The sequence below is a fragment of the Monodelphis domestica genome, chromosome X, assembly GCF_027887165.1.
Source record: "Monodelphis domestica isolate mMonDom1 chromosome X, mMonDom1.pri, whole genome shotgun sequence".
In the NCBI taxonomy this organism is placed as follows: Eukaryota; Metazoa; Chordata; class Mammalia; order Didelphimorphia; family Didelphidae; genus Monodelphis; species Monodelphis domestica.
Genome location: NC_077235.1, coordinates 16,276,421 through 16,288,936, shown reverse-complemented (window position 1 = coordinate 16,288,936; position 12,516 = coordinate 16,276,421). Strand labels below are relative to the sequence as shown.

The 12,516-nt window shown below is 41.6% G+C and overlaps 1 long non-coding RNA gene across 1 annotated transcript in view; it reads right to left on the bottom strand.

Moving 5' to 3' along the window:
- Positions 1-12,516, bottom strand: part of LOC103103347 (uncharacterized) — a 308,316-nt gene that overhangs the window by 131,244 nt on the left and 164,556 nt on the right. The window contains exons 22-23 of the long non-coding RNA XR_008914376.1: positions 9,251-9,391; positions 1,495-1,610 (exon numbers count right to left, since the gene is read on the bottom strand). This is a non-coding gene — a long non-coding RNA (uncharacterized LOC103103347). The remainder of the gene's footprint in view (positions 1-1,494; positions 1,611-9,250; positions 9,392-12,516) is intronic.

Sequence of the window (12,516 nt, the reverse complement as noted above, 5' to 3'; positions counted from 1 at the left end):
TTCCTCTAGAAGCTGAAGAATGTAAGTTCTCGGTATCATCTCAAGGCTCTCTGGGGTTTGGGCTATGCTGAAGGTCTAAGGGATGTCCTCTGAATGCAGGTGATAGAAAAGTTAGCAAATAATGCCTTTCAAGTTGGGTTACAACAGTTCATTCCTCTGAAAAGCTAGAGAGGAGGGGAGGAGCTGCCCATCTGCGCAGGGGATTATGGAGCAGAAAGCCAAAGGAGGTCCAGAAATTCTTGACTTTACTGTCTAATCTTTTCTTCCCAAGTTTTGCTAGGAAAAATGTGTGAAATTGTGTATATCAAGTATAGTAAATTTTGATTATTGCCAATAAGATGCATTTCCTTTGAGGTATTAACTTGGTTATTTGAGTGCAGTCATTTCACATTTTTGTCAAGCTGGTATTTGTTTGTAAAGAGCAGGAGTGGATTTTTTTTTTCAGTTTACTGTGTGCGTGTGTGTGTGTGTGTGTGTGTGTGTGTGTGTGTGTGTGTGTGATTTCTGGAGTAAAGAATGTTCATTTGAGGATGGGCAACTACAGACCTGACTGGTCTTTAAATTGTTGTCAAAGGACATGAAATACGGGGGGGAATGCTTTGCTTTTAATGCTAAGGAAACCCTGAACATTTTTTATATGAGCCACAAATTTCCTCTCTAAGAGCAGCTTTAGCCATAGGCCAAAGTGCTTTGCCCTCAAGGAGAAGAGAAAGGCAAATTGGCAGCCCTAAGGAAATTAGAGTAAAAAATGAAAAAAGGGAAGGGAATAGTAGAGGTGTTCCTAGTTAGAGGAAATTTTGAACCTCTTCCTTAGTAACCCTAAGTTTTGTTTTTGGAGAGAAAATGTTACCAGTTTGAGTCTTTGAAAAAGGAAAAGCATCATCTACAATAACCTGATTTGGGGCATTTTGAAGGTCAATTTCCAGAGTGCAACCATTTCAATAGATAAGTTCTTGTTTGAAAAGACCAGGGAATAAGGAGAACTAATTTTCCTTTTGAAGTGGAGAAAACTGATGGTTTTGTGTGCATTATTTCTGATGATATTTGGCACATGACTACTAGAGAAAGAGACCTGGGAAATTCCTAAGACATTTCTATGAATGCCCTGGATTTTACCCCTCCCCCCCCAGTTCTGGTATGGGGGTGAAGAGATAAAAACCTATGAAAGGGAAGATTTGCCTGAAGAGGATTCATAGGAGCCAAAAGCCTAGACCAGAATTTACTGCAGCCCAGAATCTGAAGTATTACTCAAGGTGACATCTTTAAGAGATATTCGGAGGAGTCCCCAACATACGGAATCTGGAGAAGGATTGTTTCCTATCCTTTTCATTGACTTGAGAAATAATTCTACAGCAGAGGGAAAATTGGCCATTTATTTCTCCTGAGAATTCTATTTACCAGGAGCCAAGGCCCATTAAGTAGAGAACCTAGAAAGGACAGACTTAGTCCCCATTTTGAGTTGAAGGAGGAAAGTTGAAAATAGGAGCACTTTACCTCGTTAAGAGGATGGAACAGAACATCTGTCCATTGGAGAAGTCACAGCAAAGATTCCAGAGTGCTGGGTTGTCTCAAAGTCGAATCAGAAGACGTTAGGAAAGAAATGATGGAGCCTAGAAGGAATTGGTAGTAAGAAAGATAATCTTAGCATGGCGAGAGAGAATTGAGATCTATAGGTGAATTCTTTGGAAAGATCATGGGGAAAAGAAATGCTATGGAGGAAAATGGGTTAGGATACAATCACAAGGGCCAATGGAAGGGCTGAGGAATGGCTTAGCTAAGTTTCTATCAAGTTCTACAGCTGACTGCTGATCATTACCAACTTATACCTGACATTTGTATTCAAATTAGGGAGCTTTTCTCCCCTATTTTAAGTTACTTCCCACTTTTCTCCTGTTTGATCAAATGTTCTGTCATTCTATGATGAAATCCTCAGAAAGGCAAGGGCTAAGATATGGGGCTTATTTTAACAATCATTTTGGTCTACGGACTGGCATGATTATATTTGTTCAGGAGATAAAGGGGAATGAAAACAGTTTTTTATCCCGAACATCCCCACGTCCCCAAAGTTAGATTGGGAGGGTGTGTATGTGTGTGTGGGGGGGTAGAGGGTGTGGGTGTGGGTGTGTATTTGTGTGTCTGTGTGCTTGTTTGAAACTTTTAAATATGAATTTCAACATTGATTTGAAGGTGAAATTGTGGTTAAAGCTTTGAGTTTTTCTGACTATTTGATAGTTTGCCGTTATTTCCAAGTTAAGGAGTTCAAGGATGTTACTTTTGCATGAGCAATTATAGAGAAATTCACAGTTTATGAGATTCCAGCACTAGGAAGAGGATTCTCCATTTTACCTAGCACATTTGCAAAATTAAATGTCCAAGACCGATGCTGTACATGGAATGTTGCAACTTGCATTCTTGCTATTGGGTTTAGACAGACATCAGTACTGGGACACCTTTTTGTCATTTGAGTAAGCAGTATCTCTGATAATCCCGAACAATTAATAGGTGACACTGCCTGCAGTTTCAGAGTTTGAATCTATCCAATAATGTGGTCACTCTTATGCCATGCATCAATGAGAATGTGTCTCCTCTTGAAAATGGAGGCTACACAGATTGGCTAACATGACAGAAAGGGAAAGTAATGAATGCTGGAAGGGATGTGCCAAAGTTAGGACAGGAAGGCATTGCAGGTGCATTGGGGAATTGATTTAACGACTATGGAGGGCAATTTGGGACTCTGCCCAAAGGGAGCTAAAAGACTGTGTACCTTTTGATCCAACCATGGCACTACAGGGTTTGTACCCTAAAGAGATAATAAGAAAAAAGACTTAGACAAAATTGTTCATGGCTGAGCTCTTTGGAGTGGCCAAAAATTGGAAAAGGAGGGGATGCCCTTCCACTGGGGAATGGATGGACAAATTGTGGTATCTCTTGGTGCTGGAATACTATGGTGCTCAATGGAATAATGAATTGGAGGAATTCCACAGGAACTGGAACGATCTCCAGGAATGGAACACTATGCACATTCACAAGGAAAACTGAGGGAGTAGAAAAACCCAAGAAAAACAACTGCTAGATTACAAGGGTCCAGGGGGTTAAGGCTGGGGATATAGACTCTAAATGAACATCCTAGTGCAAACATCAACAACGTGGAAAGAGCTTCTCATCAAGGACACATGTCATACCCAGTGGAATCGCCCCTCGGCTACGGGAAGGGTGTAAAGAATATAATTCTTGTCACCAAGGAGGAAAAATATGCTAAATTGACTAAAACAAATTGAAAAGCAATAACATAGAAAATTGCTGATCCCGGCTAGAAAAGTTTGAGAATGATCAATTCTGCAGACTTGATTTCGGTATCCAGCTGTTTCAAGATTTTGCATTTCTTCCTTGGCCTCAGATGTCAGTTTCCTCCCTGAGGAGACTACATCATTTTCTTTGAATGGCACCCAGGATGATGGTTGTGGGTTCAGAGATGCACCCCAGGAGATCGGGAGGGATACCATTGGGAAGAATGCAAGACTCTGAAACTTGGCTTCAGAAGAAAAAGAGACATTTTATTGATTTGGAAGGTCATATTGAATGTGGTCAGGAGGCAGCCGAGGTGGAAGAGCATGGGTGCAAAAGCTGCTCCATGGGAGGACAGCCAGACATCATGCCTCCATGCTGCGGTTTAGCTATCTTTTGACAGCAGTGAGGACAGGACCCAGAAACAAGGGGTTTGGGGAGGAGGTTTCTCCCAGGCCATGGGGCTAGTTCTTGGCATCTGCAACATTAAGGAAGGGGTGTTTCTCTTTGGCATCTGATTAAAAAGGGAAAGAAGAGTGAGTAGAACCAGTGAAAGGTGGGGACTGCAGCTGAGGAACAGCTCATCTCTCCACAGTTTGTGCAGTATCCTCACTAGAGTGCATGGGATCTCAATGGCGGCTAACATTCTGTGTCCTTTTGCCTCACTTTGTTTCATAGCCTGCCCAAGGAAATGCCATTCTTGTTTAGTAAATGCTCCTTGTTGGGAAATGTCAGGACAACAGGTTAAGATCCCTGTAAGTAAGGTGCAGTGCGTAGCCTCTGAGATCTTGATTCCTTGCTTTCCTATTCAAGACTTTCATCAACTCATGGAAGAGACTGAGAAGAAGGGTTTGGACCCATCATCCCGTCTGCCACAGCCACTCACCTCACTGGCCAAAGTGGAGGTCTGCCACTCCCCCTCCAATCTTGAACCAAATACATCTTCTGAGCCATCTGAACCCAACTGGGGCACCATCACATGTTTTGCTTGCCTGCAACCACTTATCCTGATTACACCTGAGATGTAGACTGGGAAAGATCAAGTGACTTATAAATTAGATAGAGGGATAGACCAATGGACAGACAGATTGACAGACACTTGAGATCGATTGATAAAAAGATACATACATAGATAGGTACATACATACATACCTATGTAGAGATAGAGACCCAGAGAGGGCTGATGGGCAGACAGACACATTGACTGACAGATCCATAGATAGGAAGGCAGTAAGACAGAAAAGCAGAAAAACGAAAGTCTCTGTCTTTCAGTCCTCCTGTCTGTCTGTCCCCTTGCCCATCACTCAGTCTACATGGATATAGAGCTAGATATAGCTTTGCTCTTCTTAGGTTGTCGCCTGAGGAACTGCATTCCCCAGTGTGCTCCAGGGGTCCCTCCCCCATCTTTCCTGGTTGGGATTGGTCTTGAATTGCACTAATCCTAGGCTGGGTGAGGAATGATGCTCCTTTCTTTACTGTGCGTGATTGCTAAAAAGATGGACCAATTCTGGGCTAAGGAGGGGCCATGAGTATTGTCCCTCCCCCACCACGGGATTGGTCAAATTCCGGACCAATTCCAAGCCAGGACTCAAAAGGTACAGATTCCTGGGGCACAATGGGGCTTGTAGTTCCCGAGGCTATAACAACACTTGAAAAACCACAAAAGAAACACAGACAGGCTGACAGACGTACCAACCAGTAGGCGAATAGACAGAATAACATATCAAATAATCTGTGTGTCAGTTCTTCTGTCTGTCTAGCTGTCCATGTCTCCATCTACATAGAGAGATCCAGTGGGTGTTCATTGGTTGTGGCCTAAGGGACTATGTCTCCCAGCATGCTCCAGGGTTCCCTCCTTCTTATTTCCCGTGAAAAATTGGTCTTGAAGTTGACCAATCCTCTGCTGGGCAAGAGATGATGCCCATTTTCCTATCATAGGATTGGTCTTGATATGGACCAATCCCATGCTAAGGAGGGACCATAGACATAGTCCATCCCCCAACACAGGATTGGTCCAATACAAGACCAATCAGAAGCCAGGACTCAAAGGGCTGTGACCACTAGGTCACATTGGGAGTTGTAGTTCCCCAGGATGTCACAACACTTTAAAAAACACAAATGACATACACACAGTGTGATCCATGCCAAAACAAGCAGGCAGATAGATACATAAACTACACCGATAGGAACACAAAGACATAGATAGATCGATAGATATATAAGTAGAAAGACAGACAGATCGACAGACATATAGATAGACAGATACATAGAGAGACAGAGAGACAGATAGAGACAGACAGATAGACAGATACAAAAATCAGGATATATAGACAATCAGATGCACATCCAGTGAGACAGAATTGTAGATACACAGAAAGGAAGGCAGATAGACAGAATGACGGAGAAACTAATCTGCCTGTCAGTCTTTCTGTTCATTTGTGTATCTGTCTGTCGCTCTGTCCTGTCTTTTCGTCCATCACTCTGTCTCTGTCTGGTAGTCTTTTTCTCTTTCCTTCTATTCATATCAACCTAGTGATCTTTTTGTCTATCTCTCTCTTTTTGAATCTGTCCACCCAAGTCTATTTCTCTAGATATTTGACTGTTTATGTGTATGTATCGATCTGCTTGACTCTCTCTGTCTCTCTATGTGTGTCTAACCCTCTGTCTTGCTATCCATCTTTCTCTCTGTCTATTAATATATAGATACCTCAGTCTACCTTTCTGTCTAAATGTCATTATATCTAACTCTATCTCTATACCACTGTTTGTGTGTCTGTCTATCTATTTATCTATTCATCTATCAATCAATCAATCAATCTATCTATCTCATTCCATCTGTGTGTCTCTGTATATCTCTATCACTCTATCAACCTGTCCATTTATCATTCTGCATATTTGTTGCTTTTCCTCTCTCTGTCTGTCTGTCTGTCTCTCTCTCTCTCTCTCTCTCTCTCTCTCTCTCTCTTCCTCTCTCACAAATAGCTATCTATTTCTGTAGAGAAAAAACTGACAGACACACAGAAAAATAGATGCACAGAAAGAGAAGAACTAAGAGAAGCAAATAGATACATACATACATAGTAACATACATAGAGATAACCAGAAGGGACTGGCTGGCAGACAGATGGATAGATACACATACAGACAGGCAGATAGATACATAGACATCACAAGGAGATACACAGAAAATATAGATATATTGATAGACAGCACACAGATAGACATATATAAAGAGAGAAAGACAGAGAGAGAGAGAAAGAGAGAGAGTGAGAGAGAGAGAGAGACCGAACAAGGAACAGACATGGACTGAAGGACAATCACAGAGAAAGAAATACATATATATACAGACACATAGATAGATAGACAGAGTGTCAACATGGAATATAGAAACCTCAAACTTGTAGCAGAGTAAGATCAGATGTAGCCCAAAGTTACGACTAGCTTCTAAATTGAAGACTCAAAGTTTGTACTTGCTCCTTGTTTCTGTGAGAATCCACGAAGAAGGAAACCATAGCCTAGCAATTGCAGATTAAATAATGGAGCCACAAGTGAATGCCAATTCTACTTGATTGGGACAAAGCAGGTGCTCAGGACCCTCTTTGTTTTAGGTTGTCTCACCTGTGGGACCAGAGATCTTTTCCAAAGTAAATCCCCACCTGATCAGGGACCATCCTTTAGTCTCCACTGTCAGCAGCCCTTTCCCTTAGATCCTCTCCTCAAGCTGTGATTCTTTTCTCAAGCTTCATTGGATGCTCTCAGTAGAGTCTGAAAACTCCCATTTTCTTTGTAGCTTGAGCAAAGTCAATCATCTTTCCCTGTCCCTGGATTTCCCCCAAATGGTAGAGAAATTCCCCAAATTCTTTTTTCTTTGGAACTGTCCAGTCTGGTGCTATTTCCTTTCCCAGGTATCAATGTTGAGAGACACCAGAGTTCAGTCCTGGGACTCTGTGTAGCCTTGTGGCACCCAACTCTATCTAGAGAGCTACTGTCTCACTGACCCCCTTTTCCTTGACTAAAGAGTCATTTTTCTGACTATTTAATAGTTTTCTGTTTTTACATGTCAACAGTACTTAGATAGATACATATAGAGATATATAAATGGATATATAAAAACATACAAAGAGATATATAGCCAGACCTGACTGATTGGCAGAGATACAGACAGACTCATAAGATACAGTCAGGCAGGCAGATAGTTATATTGACTATACAGACAGAAACCCTAAGACATAGATAGATAGATAGATAGATAGATAGATAGATAGATAGATAGAGAGATAGAGAGATAGAGAGATAGATAGATTCATACATACATCCATAAACACATGGACACATAGATATAGGCAGATGAGATGTGCAGACAGAGGGACAGGCTGATAGACACACAGACAGTCAGGCAGATAGAAAAATGATAGACAAAATATTCCATCTGTCACTCTTTCTGTATCTCTGTGGATCCATCTGTGTGTCTCTTAGTCCGATTTTTTCTCATTCTGTCTATATATCAATCTATTGATCTAGAGGTATCTGTCTATCTGTATTGCTATCTGTCTATCCCTGTCTGTCTGTCTATCCATCTGCCTGACTTTCTGTGTCTCTCTCAGTCTGTCTGTCCATTCTATCTTCCCTCTGTCTGTCCTTCCATCTATCTGTCTCTGTCCGTTTGTTTCACTCTCCGATATTCTCATGGTCTACTAATCTTTCAATATCTCTGACTATCTCTCATTCTGTTTGTGTTTCTATGTCTTTTTATTCTATCTTCCTATCTATTTATCTCTCTATTTGTCGGCCTGTCTGTCTATCTCTCTCTGTCTGTGTCTATGTGTCTCTATATCCATCTATCTGCCCTGCTACCTATCTGACTACCCATCTGCCAGTCGGCCTGCCTATCGGTCTTTCTGTTTGTCTGTCTCTATCTCTCTGGATTCTCACGGGTTCAGGGAACAAGTACAAAGTTTGGAGTCTCCAATCTAAAAGCTCTTCCGCAAACCCAGGCTACACCAGATCCGTCTAGGCCACAAGGTTGGGGTTTTTTGATTCCAGGTTGACAATAGGAAAACCCGGATGGCCATTGACCTTTGACATTCCCTCAGACAGTGGATTGGGGAGATTTCTGTGAGAGCAAAAGTGTGTTCTACAACTTTAACTTTTCTTTGCAAGTTAGGAATCCCGGTGTTCTCAATGAAGAGAATACATTCTGCATCTTGCATTCCTTTAATTTTTAGAGCTGTTCAACAAATAACCAGATAAACAACATACAGAGAATCACATGGGATTTTACTAGTCTGTGCTATGATCTTCATCACGTGGCAAACTGTAAGCAATTCTGTTTCCTGCAAAAAACCATACTGTGCCTGTATTAATGGCCACCGTTGGCAAGCATAGCTCCTGCTTTTCCTCATTGAATGCAGTGAATGTATTCACAGCATCAACAACAAGGTGTGTCAACATGGAATCTAGAAAGCCCAAACTTGTGGCCTAGTGAGATCTGGCGAAGCTGAGGTTTCAGGGGGAGCTTGTAAGGGGGAGACCCCAAAGATTATACTTGTTCCCTGTTCCCCTGGGAATCCATTCTGAAGGAAATCCCAGGCGAGCACTTTCAGACTGAGTGGGGGACCCTCAGGTGAATGACAATCCTAGTTAGGTATTCTCCCCTCTTGTATGTCAGTGAAGCAGTACTTCTAGTAGAAGGAAGAGCGAGGATAGTATAGATGACATGCGTAAATGGCTGGCTGAAAGCGTTGAATTGGAAGCTCGAGTTGGAGTGTGAGAGCCATTCTTGTTTAGTAAATGCTCCTTGTTTGGAAATGTCAGGACAACAGGTTAAGATCCCGGTAAGTAAGGCACAGAGCTTAGCCTCTGAGATCTTGATTCCTTGATTTCCTATTCAAGACTTCCAGCACCTCAAGGAAGAGTCTGAGAAGACAAGTTTGGACCCATCATGCAGTATGCCACAGCCACTCACCTCACTGGCCAAAGTAGAGGTCTGCCACTCCCCCTCCAATCTTAAACCAAATACATCTTCTGAGCCACCTGAACATCACAGGGACACCATCATATGCTTTGTTTGCCAGCAACCAATTATTCGATATTCTTGCGTGGACACCTGAGAAGAATGGGAAAGATCGCGTGATTGATGAGATAGATAGAGGGATAGACCAACTGACAGACTGATTGACAGACACTGGATATCGACTGATAAACAGATACATACATTGATAGGTACATACATACATACATATATAGAGATAGATACCCAGAGAGGACTGATGGGCAGACAGATAGACAGACTGACAGGTACATAGACAGGGAGGCAGTATGACAGAATAACAGATAAACGAAGATCTCTGTTGGTCCTCCTGTCTCTTCGTCCCCTTGTACATCTCTCAGTCTACATGGATATAGAGGTGGAGATAGTGTGGCTTTTCTTCGGTTGTGGTCTGATCAACTGCATCCCCCAGTGTGCTCCAGGGGTCCCTCCCCCATATTTTATGGGAGGGATTGGTCTTGAATTGGACCAATCCTAGGCTGGGTGAGGAATGAAGTTCCCTAATTTTCTGTGTGTTATTCATCTGGAAATAGACCAATCCTGGGCTAAGGAGGGGCATGGGCATTGTCTCTCCCTCAACACGGGATGGGTAGAATTCCGGACCAATCCCAAGCCATGACTTATAGGCGATGGACTCCAGGAGCACACTGGGGGTTGAAGATCCCCAGGCTGCCACAACACTTGAAAACCCAGGAAAGAAACACAGACAGGCTGACAGATGTACCAACCAGTAGGCGAATAGATAGAATAATAGATCAAATAATCTGTCTGTCAGTCCTTTTGTCTATCCATTTGTCCATCTCTCCGTCTACATAGATTTATAGAGAGAGATCCTGTGAGTTTTCAAGAGTTGTGGCTTGGGGACTATATCTCCCAGCTTGCTCCAGCTGTCCCTACCCCTTATTTCTGGTGAGGGATTGGTCCAATGGACCAATCCCATGCTAAGGAGGGACCATGGACATTGACCTCCCCCCGAACCTGGGATTGGTCCATTGCCAGACCAATCCTAATCCAGGACTCAAAGGGTTGGGACACCTTGTGGACATTGGAAATTGTAGTTCCCCAGGATGTCACAACACTAAAAGACACAAAGTACCTACACATAGATTGATCCATGCACAAACAGGCAGGCAGATAGATACATAGACTACACTGACAGATACACAAAGATATAGATAGATAGATAGATAGATAGATAGATAGATAGATAGAGAGAGAGATAGACAGACAGACAGATAAATAGAGAGACAGACAGGTAGACTGATACAAAAATCTGGATAGACAGTTGCATATACAGTGATAAAGACTTGTAGATACAGAGAAAAGAACGCATATAGTAAGAATGATAGAGAAACTAATCTGTCTGCCAGTCTGTCTGTTCATGTGTCTGTCTGTCTGTTCCTCTGACCTGTATTTTTTTCCATCAGTCTGTCTGAGTCTAGAAGTCTATTTCCCTTTCCTTCTCTTTATATCAACCTAGTGATCTTTCTACCTATATATCTCTGTTTGTATCTGTCTTCCCAAGCCTATCTCTCTAGATATTTGTCTGTTTCTGTCTATATATTGATGTGCTTGATATTTTCTGTCTCTCTATCTGTGTCTGACCCTCTGACTCTCTATCTGTCATTCTCTCTGTCTATTAATCTATCGATACCTCAGTCTACCTTTCTGTATATCTCTCATTATATCTAACTGTATCTCTATCTATCTGTCTGTCTATCTATCTATCTATCTATCTATCTATCTATCTATCTATCTATCTATCTATCTATCTATCTATCTATCTATCTATGTATCTATCTATCTATCTCATTCTATCTCTGTGTCTCTCTATGTGTCTGCCTGTATATGTCTATCTGTCTACCGATCTATCAACTTGTCCATTTAACATTCTGCATATCTGCGTTTCTCTCTCTCACATGCACACGCACACACACATAAATAGCTATCTATCTGTGTAGAGAAAAAAACGGAGAAAAACGGAGAGACAGATAGATGGACAGAAAGACAGAGACTGAGAGAAGCAAATAGATACATAGATACATACATACATACATAGGTGACATGTGTGAATGGTTGGTTGAAAGCTTTGAATGGGAAGTCTGAATTGGAGTGTGAGAGCCAAAGCGTTCTCTAGAGTGTCTGAGTAACTCCTTTAAGGCTACGAAAATGGAGAAAGTTTCTTCATGAATTGAAATATCAGGGCTGAAGGTCTAAAGAGTTACCAAAAATTGGTTAATGAAAGAGCTCCTCCTAGAAGCTGAAGAACTTAAGTTCTCTGTTTCTTCTCAATGTTCTGTGAGTTTTGGGCTATACCGTATGTCTAATGGATTTCTTCTACAAGCATGTGATAGAAATGTTAGCAAATGATGTCTATCAAGTAGTGTTACAACAGTTCATTCCTCTGAAAATCTAGAGACAAGGGCAGGAGCTGGTCATCTGTACTGGGGATTATAGAGCAGAAGACCAAAGGAAGACCAGAAATTCTTGACTTTACAGTCTAATCTTTTCTTCCCATGTTTTGCTAGGACTAATGTGTGAAATCCTGTATATCAAGTGCAGGCAATATTGAGTATTGCTAATAAGATGCATTTTCCTCGAGGTATTAACATGGTTATTTGAATGCAGTCATTTCACATTTTTATCAAGCTGGTATTTGTTTTCAAAGAGCAGGAATGGTTATTTTTTCTGATATACCGTGTGTGTGTGTGTGTGTGTGTGTGTGTGTGTGTGTGTGTGTGTGTGTGAGTGATTTGTGGAGTAAAGACATTTCATTTGCGGAAGGGTAACTATGGACCTTACTGGTCTTTCAACTGCTGTCAAACGACATGAAATATGGGGGGAAAGACTTTGCTTTAAAAGCCAATGAAACAGTGAACATTTTTTAATTTAGCGATAAACTTCCTCTCTAGGAGCAGCTTTAGTCATAGGCCAACGTCCTTTGATGCAAGGTGAAGAGAAAGGCAAATTGGCAGCCCAAAGGAAATTAGAGTAAAAAAAGAAAAAGAGAATGAATAGTAGAGGTGTTCCTAGTTAGAGGTAATTGTGAACCTTTTCCTTAGTATCCCTAAGTTTTGTTTTTGGAGAGGAAATGTTAGGGGTTTGAGTTTTCCAAAAAGGAAAAGCATCATTAACTATAATCTGATTTGGGGGCAGTTTGAAATTCAATTTTCCGAGTGCAA